This window comes from Danio rerio, chromosome 4 (assembly GCF_052040795.2).
Source record: "Danio rerio strain M-AB ecotype USA chromosome 4, GRCz13ab, whole genome shotgun sequence".
NCBI classification, from domain to species: domain Eukaryota; kingdom Metazoa; phylum Chordata; class Actinopteri; order Cypriniformes; family Danionidae; genus Danio; species Danio rerio.
The window spans coordinates 37,921,727-37,934,190 of NC_141024.2; the positions used below are offsets into that span (position 1 = coordinate 37,921,727).

The 12,464-nt window shown below is 41.7% G+C and overlaps 2 protein-coding genes and 9 non-coding genes across 11 annotated transcripts in view; 9 read left to right on the forward strand and 2 right to left on the reverse strand.

Annotated features, from left to right (window-relative positions):
- The window catches only part of LOC137491105 (uncharacterized), a 698,540-nt gene that overhangs the window by 213,029 nt on the left and 473,047 nt on the right, over positions 1-12,464 (reverse strand). The window lies entirely within an intron of this gene.
- LOC101883542 (uncharacterized) overlaps positions 1-12,464 on the reverse strand; it is a 152,168-nt gene that overhangs the window by 57,924 nt on the left and 81,780 nt on the right. The window lies entirely within an intron of this gene.
- On the forward strand, positions 376-482 carry LOC137494715 (U6 spliceosomal RNA). The gene has a single exon (XR_015487966.1). It is a non-coding gene; the product is annotated as a U6 spliceosomal RNA (small nuclear RNA).
- On the forward strand, positions 901-1,007 carry LOC137494922 (U6 spliceosomal RNA). The gene has a single exon (XR_015484959.1). It is a non-coding gene; the product is annotated as a U6 spliceosomal RNA (small nuclear RNA).
- LOC137494716 (U6 spliceosomal RNA) lies at positions 1,426-1,532 on the forward strand. Its single transcript, XR_015487977.1, has one exon. It is a non-coding gene; the product is annotated as a U6 spliceosomal RNA (small nuclear RNA).
- Positions 1,951-2,057, forward strand: LOC137494931 (U6 spliceosomal RNA). Its single transcript, XR_015484971.1, has one exon. It is a non-coding gene; the product is annotated as a U6 spliceosomal RNA (small nuclear RNA).
- Positions 2,481-2,587, forward strand: LOC137494584 (U6 spliceosomal RNA). The gene has a single exon (XR_015487988.1). It is a non-coding gene; the product is annotated as a U6 spliceosomal RNA (small nuclear RNA).
- Positions 3,009-3,115, forward strand: LOC137495039 (U6 spliceosomal RNA). Its single transcript, XR_015485122.1, has one exon. It is a non-coding gene; the product is annotated as a U6 spliceosomal RNA (small nuclear RNA).
- Positions 3,539-3,645, forward strand: LOC137494900 (U6 spliceosomal RNA). The gene has a single exon (XR_015484999.1). It is a non-coding gene; the product is annotated as a U6 spliceosomal RNA (small nuclear RNA).
- Positions 4,056-4,162, forward strand: LOC137495047 (U6 spliceosomal RNA). The gene has a single exon (XR_015485130.1). It is a non-coding gene; the product is annotated as a U6 spliceosomal RNA (small nuclear RNA).
- On the forward strand, positions 4,583-4,689 carry LOC137494874 (U6 spliceosomal RNA). Its single transcript, XR_015484950.1, has one exon. It is a non-coding gene; the product is annotated as a U6 spliceosomal RNA (small nuclear RNA).

Here is a 12,464-nt window from a genome sequence, read left to right on the forward strand (position 1 = left end):
GGCTTTTCACGTTTCCAAATGGTGCATGAGGATGGGTTTAGCAAATCGTGGGAGGTGCTGCTGGGTCAGCTGGAAAGTCTACATGCATGGTGAAAACGAATGTGGGATGCTTTGATCATTTGTTTTGTTGTGCTAATGCACTTCCAAAGCCCTTGCTTTAGTGGGATTGCCATAGGCTATCGTGACACTCAAATTTCCCCCCCGTCCATAAACTTGGTGACCTACTGCATCAATCAGTGTGCCTAGCACTGACAGGGCCAAAGCTCTGTAGTGCACGGCATACAAGTGGGAACATGGCTCTCCAGGTCCCACCACCTTGGAGGAACATTGCTGGGACTCGAGGCGTACATATGCCCTGAGCCTGACTGCTGATCTGTGCTCGCTACGGTGGCACATATACTAAAATTGGATCGATACAGAGAAGATTAGCATGGCCCCTGCGAAAGGATGACACGCAAATCCGTGAAGCGCTCCATATTGCTTGTTTAGTGCGTGGGTAAAAGTACAGAAATGTAAAAAGACAAAAGGCTTTTCACGTTTCCAAATGGTGCATGACGATGGGTTTAGCAAATCGTGGGAGGTGCTGCTGGGTCAACTGGAAAGTCTACATGCATGGTGACAACGAATGTGGGATGCTTTGATCATTTGTTTTGTTTTGCTAATGCACTTCCAAAGCCCTTGCTTTAGTGGGATTGCCATAGGCTATCCTGACACTCTAATTTCCCCCCGTCCATAAACTTGGTGACCTACTGCATCAATCAGTGTGCCTAGCACTGACAGGGCCAAAGCTCTGTAGTGCACGGCATACAAGTGGGAACATGGCTCTCCGGTTTCCACCACCCTGGAGGAACATTGCTGGGACTCGAGGCATACATATGCCCTGAGCCTGACCACTGGTCTGTGCTCGCTACGGTGGCACATATACAAAAATTGGATCGATACAGAGAAGATTAGCATGGCCCCTGCGAAAGGATGACACGCAAATCCGTGAAGCACTCCATATTGCTGTTTTAGTGCGTGGGTAAAAGTACAGAAATGCAAAAAGACAAAAGGCTTTTCACGATTCCAAATGGTGCATGAGGATGGGTTTAGCAAATCGTGGGAGGTGCTGCTGGGTCAACTGGGAAGTCTACATGCATGGTGAAAACGAATGTGGGATGCTTTGATCGTTTGTTTTGTTGTGCTAATGCACTTCCAAAGCCCTTGCTTTAGTGGGATTGCCATAGGCTATCGTGACACTCTAATTTCCCCCCGTCCATAAACTTGGTGACCTACTGCATCAATCAGTGTGCCTAGCACTGACAGGGCCAAAGCTCTGTAGTGCACGGCATACAAGTGGGAACATGGCTCTCCAGGTCCCACCACCTTGGAGGAACATTGCTGGGACTCGAGGCGTACATATGCCCTGAGCCTGACTGCTGATCTGTGCTCGCTACGGTGGCACATATACTAAAATTGGATCGATACAGAGAAGATTAGCATGGCCCCTGCGAAAGGATGACACGCAAATCCGTGAAGCGCTCCATATTGCTGTTTTAGTGCGTGGGTAAAAGTACAGAAATGCAAAAAGACAAAAGGCTTTTCACGATTCCAAATGGTGCATGAGGATGGGTTTAGCAAATCGTGGGAGGTGCTGCTGGGTCAACTGGAAAGTCTACATGCATGGTGAAAACGAATGTGGGATGCTTTGATCGTTTGTTTTGTTGTGCTAATGCACTTCCAAAGCCCTTGCTTTAGTGGGATTGCCATAGGCTATCGTGACACTCTAATTTCCCCCCGTCCATAAACTTGGTGACCTACTGCATCAATCAGTGTGCCTAGCACTGACAGGGCCAAAGCTCTGTAGTGCACGGTATATAAGTGGGAACATGGCTCTTCGGGTCCCACCACCTTGAAGGAACATTGCTGGGACTCGAGGCGTACATATGCCCTGAGCCTGACCACTTGTCTGTGCTCGCTACGGTGGCACATATACTAAAATTGGATCGATACAGAGAAGATTAGCATGGCCCCTGTGAAAGGATGACACGCAAATCCGTGAAGCGCTCCATATTGCTGTTTTAGTGCGTGGGTAAAAGTACAGAAATGAAAAAAGACAAAAGGCTTTTCACGATTCCAAATGGTGCATGAGGATGGGTTTAGCAAATCGTGGGAGGTGCTGCTGGGTCAACTGGAAAGTCTACATGCATGGTGAAAACGAATGTGGGATGCTTTGATCGTTTGCTTTGTTGTGCAACCAATGCACTTCCAAAGCCCTTGCTTTACTGGGACTTTGCCATAGGCTATCCTGACACTCTAATTTCCCCCTGTCCATAAACTTGGTGACGTACTGCATCAATCAGTGTGCCTAGCACTGACAGGGCCAAAGCTCTGTAGTGCACGGCATACAAGTGGGAACATGGCTCTCCAGGTCCCACCACCTTGGAGGAACATTGCTGGGACTCGAGGCGTACATATGCCCTGAGCCTGACTGCTGATCTGTGCTCGCTACGGTGGCACATATACTAAAATTGGATCGATACAGAGAAGATTAGCATGGCCCCTGCGAAAGGATGACACGCAAATCCGTGAAGCGCTCCATATTGCTTTTTTAGTGCGTGGGTAAAAGTACAGAAATGAAAAAAGACAAAAGGCTTTTCACGTTTCCAAATGGTGCATGAGGATGGGTTTAGCAAATCGTGGGAGGTGCTGCTGCTGGGTCAACTGGAAAGTCTACATGCATGGTGAAAACGAATGTGGGATGCTTTGATCATTTGTTTTGTTGTGCTAATGCACTTCCAAAGCCCTTGCTTTAGTGGGATTGCCATAGGCTATCGTGACACTCTAATTTCCCCCCGTCCATAAACTTGGTGACCTACTGCATCAATCAGTGTGCCTAGCACTGACAGGGCCAAAGCTCTGTAGTGCACGGTATATAAGTGGGAACATGGCTCTTCGGGTCCCACCACCTTGAAGGAACATTGCTCGGACTCGAGGCGTACATATGCCCTGAGCCTGACCACTGGTCTGTGCTCGCTACGGTGGCACATATACTAAAATTGGATCGATACAGAGAAGATTAGCATGGCCCCTGCGAAAGGATCACACGCAAATCCGTGAAGCGCTCCATATTGCTGTTTTAGTGCGTGGGTAAAAGTACAGAAATGAAAAAAGACAAAAGGCTTTTCACGATTCCAAATGGTGCATGAGGATGGGTTTAGCAAATCGTGGGAGGTGCTGCTGGGTCAACTGGAAAGTCTACATGCATGGTGAAAACGAATGTGGGATGCTTTGATCGTTTGCTTTGTTGTGCAACCAATGCACTTCCAAAGCCCTTGCTTTACTGGGACTTTGCCATAGGCTATCCTGACACTCTAATTTCCCCCTGTCCATAAACTTGGTGACCTACTGCATCAATTAGTTTGCCTAGCACTGACAGGGCCAAAGCTCTGTAGTGCACGGCATACAAGTGGGAACATGGCTCTCCGGTTCCCACCACCCTGGAGGAACATTGCTGGGACTCGAGGCGTACATATGCCCTGAGCCTGACCACTGGTCTGTGCTCACTATGGTTGCACATATACTAAAATTGGATCGATACAGAGAAGATTAGCATGGCCCCTGCAAAAGGATGACACGCAAATCCGTGAAGCGCTCCATATTGCTGTTTTAGTGCGTGGGTAAAAGTACAGAAATGCAAAAAGACAAAAGGCTTTTCACGATTCCAAATGGTGCATGAGGATGGGTTTAGCAAATCGTGGGAGGTGCTGCTGGGTCAACTGGAAAGTCTACATGCATGGTGAAAACGAATGTGGGATGCTTTGATCGTTTGTTTTGTTGTGCTAATGCACTTCCAAAGCCCTTGCTTTAGTGGGACTTTGCCATAGGCTATCCTGACACTCTAATTTCCCCCTGTCCATAAACTTGGTGACCTACTGCATCAATCAGTGTGCCTAGCACTGACAGGGCCAAAGCTCTGTAGTGCACGGCATACAAGTGGGAACATGGCTCTTCGGGTCCCACCACCTTGAAGGAACATTGCTGGGACTCGAGGCGTACATATGCCCTGAGCCTGAGTGCTCACTACGGTGGCACATATACTAAAATTGGATTGATACAGAGAAGATTAGCATGGTCCCTGCGAAAGGATGACACGCAAATCCGTAAAGCGATCCATATTGCTGTTTTAGTGCGTGGGTAAAAGTACAGAAATGAAAAAAGACAAAAGGCTTTTCACGATTCCAAATGGTGCATGAGGATGGGTTTAGCAAATCGTGGGAGGTGCTGCTGGGTCAACTGGAAAGTCTACATGCATGGTGAAAACGAATGTGGGATGCTTTGATCGTTTGTTTTGTTGTGCTAATGCACTTCCAAAGCCCTTGCTTTAGTGGGACTTTGCCATAGGCTATCCTGACACTCTAATTTCCCCCTGTCCATAAACTTGGTGACCTACTGCATCAATCAGTGTGCCTAGCACTGACAGGGCCAAAGCTCTGTAGTGCACGGCATACAAGTGGGAACATGGCTCTTCGGGTCCCACCACCTTGAAGGAACATTGCTGGGACTCGAGGCGTGTATATGCCCTGAGCCTGACCGCTGGTCTGTGCTCGCTACGGTGGCACATATACTAAAATTGGATCAATACAGAGAAGATTAGCATGGCCCCTGCAAAAGGATGACACGCAAATCCGTGAAGCACTCCATATTGCTTTTTTAGTGCATGGGTAAAAGTACAGAAATGAAAAAAGACAAAAGGCTTTTCATGATTCCAAATGGTGCATGAGGATGGGTTTAGCAAATCGTGGGAGGTGCTGCTGGGTCAACTGGAAAGTCTACATGCAAGGTGAAAACGAATGTGGGATGCTTTGATCGTTTGTTTTGTTGTGCTAATGCACTTCCACAGCCCTTGCTTTAGTGGGACTTTGCCATAGGCTATCATGACACTCTAATTTCCCCCCGTCCATAAACTTGGTGACCTACTGCATCAATCAGTGTGCCTAGCACTGACAGGGCCAAAGCTCTGTAGAGCATGGGATACAAGTGGGAACATGGCTCTAGCATAGAAAGGAGAAAAGACAAAAGGTTTTTTACGATTCCAAATGGTGCATGAGCAGGGTTTTAGCTATTGGGATAGTTTACAGTTTAACCCAAAGAATGACCAGTCTGATAGATGAAGAAGAGCTGGAGTCAGAGATTCAAATAAATAAATAAATCAAGTTTACCTAAGATAGTTTGCAGTTTCATCATCAGAAGCCAGCTTCAACACTCGCAATAAGTTCCTAGGCTGCTCTGCTTACAATCACCAATCAATAACAATTATACTCTGACATAATGTCATTTCCAACTGAACACTGTGATTATCAGTTGTCATGGAACAGGCAGATAGCAGCTCATAGCTGATATCTAATGAGAGAGAAAGAGAGTTTTGAGCAATCCAGAACTGTTAATGTATGTTTACTCAATTTAAACATACATTAAACATAACATTAACTTCAATAACATAATTTTATTGTAATCTTTTACTCAAGCCCGTCCTAAAACATATAAAACAGAGTTGACATGCTTTTTCAAAGAAATGCTGTTACAGTCAACAACAGTTTTAGATTTTTCAGGGGTTAACTGCATCCATCAAAGTATTATTTGAACCCCCATTTATGTTACTTTTTTAGATTTAAAAATATTTAAATCCAACCATAAAGCTGCTTGTTTGCACAGACTTACATGGCACATTTTTTATTCAGACATGTCTCTGTTACTTTTACAGCCAAAAGTCAAAAGTCATGGTGAGGGCTAAACCAAGATAACAGTGCAGTCACACAGAATCTCATCTTCTAAGACAAAACATAATGTTACTGTCAGTTTCTGTGCTTGTGCTTTTTGCTACTAGACACTCAATATTTAGATTTTAGCTTTTCATTGACAATTAATTGCAAAAGGCATTTTTGTTCTTAAAATCGGTTCTAAAATCATTTTAAACCTGAGAGCTTAGCTGAGCCATTTACTGCATTCTGCTCTCATCTGTTTCTTTTTATATCAGAGTTTAACACCAAAAGCAACAAGAAATTGAGAATGAAATCTTACTAACAGCGCTTAGCTTTTGCTTGATTAATCTGCAAACCATCCCAAGATGTGGAAACTGTCCAGATCGGTCCAATCCAGTTAGGGTCATATTTTTTTTTCGGGATTGCTCCTGGTGCATCATTGATCAATCAACCTCGCCCTAATATTTCTAGGTTTCTTGTCTGACTTTTGTGGCCACTACTAACTAATGGATACCGATTAAGATGTTATTTAAGAATTTATTTATTTAACAATTTCTTTTCCTAATAATCTGACCTACTCTATTCTTAGGATTCGGGCCCTTTTGTCTGTGAAACAGCAAGATAGCAGTGGTAGAACTAATTACAATCTCGGGTTAATTTAGTCCACTACTAAATAAAAACCAGTCCAAGTTTTATCCCCGAGAATGTCCTAAAAGCCTCTTACACACCCGTCACTGAGTACTTAACTCTGGGTGGAGGAGGTACACCCCTTAACTACTGTTATACTTATTACTATCGTTATAGGTGTACCGCAAAATGCACCAGCTCGCAAGGGGATTCCACACAAATCTAAATTCCACCACAAATGCCAGAGTGAGTCTTATTACGTCTTACAGTGTGTTGCATTAATGCATGAGTAAGGCTTGGTTCAAACCAATCAGCGCGCTCTATTGTGCAACTTCATTAATATTCATTAGCGTCACCGTGTTTACGCCACGGAGACGCCACGTTGTGTTGGCAAAACAAGCGTAAAGTGTTGCTTTTATAGTTTGCTGCCATTAAGTTTCATTTTCATTTTCTCTCTGTGAGAGCTCAGCTGGATCACGTGTGGATTAACAGTGTACGCGACTCTCGACAACAATAACTTACGTGTCTAATGAGGAACATTGTTTACCTGAGAGCTGTTCTCATCTGCAAACGCTGAAATCCGGATTCGCTTGTAACGTTAGTCTCCTCTTCATAAAGACGCGGCTCTAGCTGCTGGTGATTGTCCTGTCTCTACAGATTTTGGTAAGTGAGCGACCAGTGCTCTTTGTTTATTCAGTTTGTTCGTATCGAATTAAGTTAACTATTGCACTGAGTGCAAACATAGCACCGCATTTTGTGACCGGAATAACAGACATGCGGCTTTCTGACGCTACCGGCCGTGTGCATCTAAGTTTCCGGAAAATGCAGAGTTTTTTTTTTCTCTCATTCACCGTGCGGTATCAAACATTTCATGAAAAATACACGCTTAGAGCAGATCCTCGAATCAAATATTGCGTTTGTCGCGAGGGGCATGAATGAATTTCCTGAATGAAAGAGCCAAACTGCAGTTAAAGTCCACCATTTAATAATTTGGCAAATAATTCGACTACAGATGTCCATGTAGGTTAAACACCATCACTTTCTCATGTGTGTGTATTTTGACTGAAACTTGCGCGTGCCCAAATAAACACTCCCACACCATCCCACTTTAGTTCCTTCGACACTCCCCCCTAAACAGAGCTGGACACGCACACTTTTCTGACTTTTTCCAAAGTAGAGGTATGAAAACACCCTGCTGAAACAAGGGGGTTTCATGGCCCTTTAAATCTTTCTACATTTCTTTTTGTTGATTGATCAATGGTGTCACCAGTAAACAAGTGCCATGCGTCCTCCACCAAAACTGTAGGGATAGTATACAGTTTAACCCAAAGAATGACCAGTCAGGTATATAAAAAAGAGCCAGAGTCAGAGATTTAAATAAATAAATCAAGTTTACAGAAGATAGTTTGCAGTTTCATCAGCTGAAACCAGCTTCAACTCTCGCAATGAGTTCCTAGGCCGCTCTGCTTACAATCACCAATCAATAACAATTATATTCTCACATAACGTCATTAACTGCGTCATACATATAGGTGTTCTAGCCTGATTGGTTAAAACACAGATAGACTAGGAGAATTTCCACGTGGGGTTTGTGCGTATATTCTGAACAATATCTTAAAGGTACAGTAGGTGATCTGCCAAAATGTTAACCGCTTAACATATTATCTTTGGACGGCGGCGAGGGACTGTGATTTAAAGCCACACCCCCTGAAATCGCGAACGCGCGCACCGCGTCACAACAGCAGACAGACAACCCCACTAGTTCATGTCATTTGCCAGTTAGTTAGTGCCAGCGCCATGCAGGGATTACATTTATTACTTAGCCACACTTACACGCTATTTCAGAGTGAATATTCAGAGTAGCGATAAACAGTATAGGAAGGCTATCATTGTTCAAAAATGACCAAACGTAAATATAAAAGCAACTTCAGCTCAATAAAGCAGGTTAGGCTGAAAAGCGCTATTTTTACTGATGTTTTGTTGTTAAACTAAATATAAATATTTCTATAAATCATTATCAATGCTGTAAAATGACCTTATGAAACTGAAAATAATCACATCAATATTTCACCGCGAGATTTCAGTGGCTGAACAACACGTCTGTGCATATAAGTCATTCATAACATAACACAATCTAACATCAGCTTAGCCTGACTAAAATAGTTTTAAAACAGAACATTACCTCTCTAATAGTAATACTTCCGCCATGGTGTTGTGTAAACAGATGCACAGAAGTCCGAATCTACATTTGCTGACAGACAGCCTGACCTGCTTATCGGAATTATGGGAGATGACAGTCCGACTCTATTTAATTGGATGAACATTTTTTAGTTTTATGCTTTACCCAGAATATAAAAATACATATAAACACATTTAGATCATTTACTGTAATCATTACTATTGGACAGTGAAGAGACTTTTAACCAGAACAAAAATTAGTGATTGTCTTCAGAAATTCAGTTTCTGAAGATAATCACCTACTGCACGTTTAAGCATAAATGTCAGACATCCCTTAGACTGATTAAAGCTGACTCCAGACCTGTGAAACGGATCAACAATCAAATAGAACACACACACTTAAAGTATAATCTGTTACTTATTCAAGGCTGAGTGTACTCTCAGCCATCTTTATGAAAACTGGTTAAAAATTGGTATAGTCTACATTCAGGCAGTCATATTCTTATCATAGTCATAGTCTATCTTGAATAAAAAGTAGAATTACTTTAAAAGAATTAACCATAAAAACAGCAAAATCACTTTAGACATTTTAGATTAGGATTAACTCATAGAAATAACAATAGAAAGAGTTGATTCCACTCCTCAGCCCTCAGATCCACTTAAGGTCTCCGTGACCTCTGACCTAGTTTGGTGGCTTCTGATAATAGTTATAAAGAGACAGGCAAATGCACTGAACATTCTTATATTAAGCAATGTGTTAACTTATTCATTAATTAAAATAATTTCACAGTTAAATACTCATTCAAATGATGAAATAATTATATTTAATTAAAAAAAATCATGAGAAACAAGATGATGAGAAAAGGATAAACGTTGGTCCATGATAAGACGGATTGGAAAGCAGAAATCCGAATCCTTCAGCAGGAGAACATGTGTTCCAGACGGGAAACCCAGGTCCGATTCCCGGCCAATGCAGTTGCTCGTTTGTGTTGCTACTCTTCCAGCTGCAGGTAACAGCCTTGTGGCAGCCACACAACACAAAGGCAAGAAAAAACATTGGTCAGTATTGGTGGTTCAGTGGTAGAATTCTCGCCTGCCATGCAGGTGACCCGGGTCTGATTCCCGACCAATGCAATTCTTGTTTTGTGTTGCTACTCTTCCAACAGCAAGGCTAACAGCCTTGCAGCAATCACACCCCACTAGGGCAGTGGCATAACCATATCAACATAGGTGGTTTTGGTAGAAATCTTGCCTGCCATGTGTGAGACCTGGGTTCGATTCCCTGCTAATGCAATTGCTTTTTAGTGTGGCTCCTCTTCCAGCTCTGGTTGACGGCCTTTAAGCACTCACACAACACAAAGGCAAGGAAGAACATGGGTTAGCATTAGTGTTTCAGTGGTAGAATTCTTGCCTGCCTTGCGGGCGACCCGAGGCTGATTTCTGTCCAATGCAATTCCTCTCTGGTGTTGCTAATCTTCCAGGTCTTGGTAACAGCCTTGCAGCAATCACACCCCGCTAGGGCAGCACCATAAGCATATCAGCATTGGTGGTTCAGTGGTAGAATTCTACCCTGCCATGCCGGAGACCCGTGTCCGACTCCCAGCCAATGCAATTCCTTTTTTGTGTTGCTACTCTTCCAGCTCTGGGTAACAGCCTTGCAGCAATCACACCCCACTAGGGCTGCAGCAAAAGCTTATCAGCATTGGTGGTTCAGTGGTAGAATTCTCGCCTGCCACATGGTAGACCTAGAGTCGATTCTCGGCTAATACAGGTGCGATTTTGTGTGGCTCCTTTTTCAGCTCTGGTTGACGGCCTTTTAGCACTTACACAACACAAAGCCAAAACACAACATTAGTCAGCATAGGTGGTTCAGTGGTAAAATTCTCAACTGCGACGAGGGAGACCCGGGTCTGATTCCTGGCCAATGCAATTCCTGTTTTGTGTTGCTGCTCTTTCAACTCTGGGTAACAGCCTTGCAGCAACATTGTCTACACCAAGAGAGTGTTAATTAACAAACACTTATTGTGTAAAATATCTGTTAAATTTCCGAAAAAATACCAGCAGCTGTGGTTGCCAGAATCTTTCTGTGAAAAACATGGAAGTTTTATATAACTGTATAAATTTACAAAAATTAACCATATTTCATGAACTAACACATTGTTTATTTTTCAAAATTATAGCTTAGTGCACAAAAATGTAAAGTCTTTAGATGCAATAATGTTTTCATGTGTGATTGCAATTAGCAAACAGATTTTGACTGCATTAGTAACTACACAGTTACCTTTAAACAAAAGAAGATGCATCATAACATCAAATTTTCTCAGTTCATCTTGGACTTGAACAGAGACGCTATTATCCTCCACAATGGTGACACAAAAACCGTTTTGCTCTTTTTCTTTCCTTTTTTTTCATTTTTAGATCTTACGGAAAAATACCAGCAGCTGTGGTTGCCAGTAATCTGCTGTTTTTAACATTCATAAATTCAGTTTACAGAATATTTCTGTTAAAAGCACATTCAACAGTCTGTATTTTTTATCGATCTCACACTGCAAATTTTAGATTTGGTAGATTTAACTACCTTAGAGTTAAAATTAACACTCCCTCAGTGTTTATATGGGAACCATTATAAGTGTTAAAATAACATTTTTGAAAGTGTTAAAATTTTTAACACCCAGAGTGTTAATTAGCAAACTCTTATTGTGTAAAATATCTGTTAAATGTATGTCAAAATACTGGCAGCAGTGGTTGCCAGAAATCTGCTGTTTTCAACATTTTACATTCGTAAATTCAGTTTCCAGAATATTTCTGTTAAAAATACATCCCATAGTCTGTATTTTTCATTCGAACACACTTAAGCCTTAAATTCCACCGCAAAATCCTAACTAGTGTCCTCACTACAGAGGGCTGAACACACAGACAGTGATGAAGTTAATGAGACAATTAAGTGTCTAATTAAAGGAGGATTGAGAATTGTTGATGAACAACTGTTAACAAGCAGAATCACTGAAGGACAGAAAAACACAAGCCAAAACTAAAGATGAAATCAACTGAGAAAAACTCTAAATAAAATAATAATCAATAAAAATAAAACAAATTACACAATAAAAAATGTTATTTTTCAACATCTTTAAAAAAAACTCATCAAATAAACAACTTATCATGGAGCTTCACCTATTACTGACCTTTGATTTTATTTCTGTCATGTGAACAAAAGCTCTTAATAAAATTTCCGTTGTTCATTTGAAGTCACCATGATGGAGGACAGAGTCTGCTTTAGTCAAGCTCTTCAACTTCTTGCTATAAATGTCTTATATTTTGGCTGCAATAGATAGTGTTAATTACACTATTTATACATATAGCATGGAAAGCCAAAAAAAAATTAAAGTGTCAGTCTGGAGAGATTATTTATGATAACATAGCCATCCTTTCCTGCTTGTTTTTTTAATTCAATATCATATGAGTTATGTGTAAGAAATAAATAATATACATAAATGAAACCACTGAAGCTCCAATAAAATAAAAACAATATTTACAATGAGAATGTTTGATCTATGGCAGAACTCAAAAACACCCAGACATCAATAATTAGTCTTTGATTCTCAATGATGGTGACAAACAAAAAAATAAAAATCAAGCTAAAAAAAAAAAACACTACTGAAATATCACCTCCCAAAAACAACACAAACTAAAGGAAAAGAAAGAGATTGTAAGAACATAAAGCTGCATAATTTATTCATGCTGCAATGCATGCTGGGAGCTTTGTACTATGCTGGCACCCAGCATGCATTGCGGCATGAACTATGCGGCTTTTTTTTTTTAGCAACCACGGTTGAGGTTCATGTCCTGATTCTTGATGCCTGTGTGTCATAAAGAGCAAGCTGGAGCTTGAATGTTTAGTGCATGACACTCTAATTATTA